Source organism: Carlito syrichta, unplaced genomic scaffold, assembly GCF_000164805.1.
Source record: "Carlito syrichta isolate Samal-C Ts95f unplaced genomic scaffold, Tarsius_syrichta-2.0.1 Scaffold317539, whole genome shotgun sequence".
NCBI classification, from domain to species: domain Eukaryota; kingdom Metazoa; phylum Chordata; class Mammalia; order Primates; family Tarsiidae; genus Carlito; species Carlito syrichta.
Window position 1 is genome coordinate 51,946 of NW_007261635.1, and position 3,561 is coordinate 55,506.

General features: G+C 42.3%; 1 pseudogene; it reads left to right on the forward strand.

The window, feature by feature from the left end:
* The window catches only part of LOC103277380, a 4,127-nt pseudogene extending 2,025 nt beyond the window's left edge, over window positions 1-2,102 (forward strand).
* Window positions 2,103-3,561: the final 1,459 nt, after the last annotated feature.

Sequence of the window (3,561 nt, forward strand, 5' to 3'; positions counted from 1 at the left end):
ACGACCAAATCGCCGCCACCCAGCACAGCGTCAAGGCCTCCACCCAATCCAATACGGTAGATGAGGCCACAAACCACGATATCTCGGGGCCCAAGAAACAGCACCTGGACTACTTAATTCAGTGCACAAATGAGATAATGGTGGACATCCCAAAGTTGGCAGTTTATTGGAAAAGACTATTAATTGGGTGGTGGTCTTCAAATCTCTCATTACAACTCATCATTTGATGGTGTATGAAAATGAGCATTTTATTCAGCATTTGGCTTCACAAAACATGTTGTTTAACTTAAGCAATTTTTTGGATGGAAGTGGGTGGCAAGGATATCACGAGTCTACATTTATGAGGCAGCATAGTAGATGTTTAAATGAAAAAGCAGTTTCGTACAGACAAGTTGCATTTGATTTCACAAAAGTGAAGAGGGGCCGATGGAGTTATGAGAACAATGACCACAGAAACACTCCTAAAAACTGTACCAATTATTCAAAATAAAATGGCTGCACTCCTTGATTTTCTTTTTTTTTTTTTGAGTTGGAGTCTCACTCCATCGCCCAGGCTGGAGTGCAGTGGCATGCTCAAGGCCACTGCAGCCTCGTCCTGCTGGGCTCAGGTGATCATTCTGCCTCAGCCTTCCAAGTAGTTGGAACTACAGGTGCGCGCTACCACGCCTGGCTTACTTCTTGATTTTAATGTCAATAGCAATGAACTTACAAATAGGGTAAGAAATGCCACCTGCATGCTCCTGTTCAAAATGCCATTAGACTGATGGCAGCAAGGAATGAGGGATTTATTAACTTGTTGGAAACATATTTTGATCTGAGAGTCAGTGCAAAGAAGGTCTTGCCATCTATAAGAAGTTCCTGACTAGGATGACAAGAATCTCAGAGCTTCTCAAAGTTGCAGAGCAAGTTGCAATTGACAGAGGTGGTATACCTGAACTTTCACAGCCTTCCAGCTGTCTTCTGGATGCTTCAGAATATTTGGCATCCCTGGAAGGAAAATAGAATCAAAGATTCTACAGCTGCAAGCAGGGTGACAACACTTTCCAGTACAGTGTCTTCCCTGGCAAGTGCTGGCCTACCTCCGGCCGAAGTGCATGAAAGGGAAAAAGCAGGCAGCACTAGACGAAGAACAGGCACTTTTTTTTTTAACCTCTAATCTGCTTTCTGTATTTTTCAAAAATTTATTTATTTATTATAAAGATGTGGGGTTCAATTCAGATGAGGTATACAAACATTGATCATGCAGGTACCCTTGTTGATAAGGATAAAAAAATGCGGTACATATACACAATGGAATATTGAACTGGCACGTTTAAAGGCTTTAAAGGAACAGCTCCTAAAAGAACTTGCAAAGAAACCTCATACCTCTTTAACCATGGCAGCCTCTCAGAGGGAGATAAGGACTGCGCCAGCCATCAACATACTTTCTAAACCTAGTTCTTCTGACAGCACATCGAAGCTGCCAGATGATCTGCAGCAGCCAACATTCCCTCCATCTGTACATCCTATGTCACCTGCTTCCCAGGTAGCAAGTATTTGGGGGAAGATTCACACCTTCTCCAGTTGCACAGCCACATCCTTCAGCTGGCCTTAATGTTGACTTTGAACCTGTGCGTGAAAATAAATCTACAAATGCTGTTGTAGATTCTGGGGGTGGACTTCTCAGACCAACAGCCTCTCAGAGCCAGAGTCTACCTGTCGCCAAACTCCCACCTAACAAGTTAGTATCTGATGACTTGGATTCATCTTTCGCCAACCTTGTGGGCAAGCTTGGCACTGGAAATGGAACCACTCGGAATGATATAAATTGGCATCATCCAGGTGAAAAGAAGTTACCTGGAGGATGTGGTCGGCAACCAAATGTTGCACCAACAACTGCTTGGAATGCTGCAGCAATGAATGGCGTGCTTTTTCCACAATATGCACCCCCCGTGGTGGCCTGTCCTGCCACTACACCAACAGGCATGATAGGATATGGAATTCCTCCTCAAGTGGTAAATATCTCTGTGACGACACAGCCAACCTTCAGATACAGTCTGCCTGTCATGAGACCACCAAACTCCTTTGTTTCTGTATCAGGAGCACAGATGCAGTTTATGTAACTAGATGGAAAAGAATGGAACTATTCCAAGAAGACAAGTACTCAAGCAGCAAATCCTGACTTCTGACAAAATCCAAACTGCTGTCACTTTTTTTCCCCCCATAGTTCCAGCTACTTGGAAGGCAGAGGCAAACTGCTGTCTCTTCAACTCTCTCCTTCCATTAGAAAGCTACAGTAACTCAGTGAAGGCCCATGAAAGAAAGTGGGACTAGTTTATAGGAGAACCTATCGATACAGTGTATAAATCCAAAAATGGGCATGATTTAAGACTAAGATCTGTCTTTTTGGTGGCTGACCTTTCAGTTCCTTCAACTCTTATTAATACTCATAGTCAATAACCTACCAGGAAAAGCCCTTATTTGGAAACTGTGAAATTTGTATTTGGAAAAGCTGGCTGGAGAGAATAGCGGTGTCCTTTACTGTAATCCAACAGAACTCCTCGGGGGATCAAAATCGTAATTCTTAATTATGCAGTATCTTTCTTTTCTCTAGCCCTCACACATACAGATATAGTAACCAATATTAACTTTAAAAAAAATAATTTTAATTTGCCGTAGACATTCCTTAAGTATTTGTATTTATTTATGCTGATCAATTTTATAAAACAATATTGGATCAAACCTCCTTATGAAAATGAATATGGATCTATACAATAATTAGTATGGATATACACATCCATAAGAATGAATCTGACTCAGAATGCTTTTCTCAGCTGTCATACAGAGCACTAAATATTATAAGGCAAGACCATAGGTCCGACTCTCTTAAGAATTCTCGGTTTCTATGGGATTTAGGGAAGCATTATAATGAATCAATCCTTATCATCAATTCTGGCCTAGGGTTTTGCCAGGGAGCAGTTCACTAACTAGGAAAAGCACTACACTTTAAATTCAGCATTAGTGCATTGTGAAGGAGCTTCACTGTTAGTGCTTGGCATGCCATTAGTTTCTATTTGACATTAGGGCCTTTTCAAACTGAATGTGAGGAATTGCTTTCAAGACTTTCCTTCTTTTCAGCAAAGCTCTAGGAGGTGTCATGGGGGAGAGGGGAAAGGGACAAAATCCTTGAACCTTTTATTTGGCTCATGCCATGTTTTGATTGTGTACTTTTAAGTAAGGGGAGATAGTATCTTTAGAGTTAACATGTTGTCACATTAGTAAATGAAGAATTAAACTGCACTGCTGATCGGTGTTTTGTGTAAATGCATCTTAACATTTGGGATGAAAGGGGCCTTAAGAAAGACAGTTCTTTGGGAGGCTGAGGTGAGTAGATTGCCCGCGGGTTCGAGAGCCGCCTAGGCAGTGAGACCTCATCTCTACAATAAATAAAAAAAAATCAACTGAGCATGGTAGCGTATGCCTGTAATTCCGGCTACTTGGAAGGCTGAGGCGGAAGGATTGCCGGAGCCCAGTAGGTCGAGGCTGTGGTGGCCGGGAACAGCCACTGCACTCCAGTCTGGG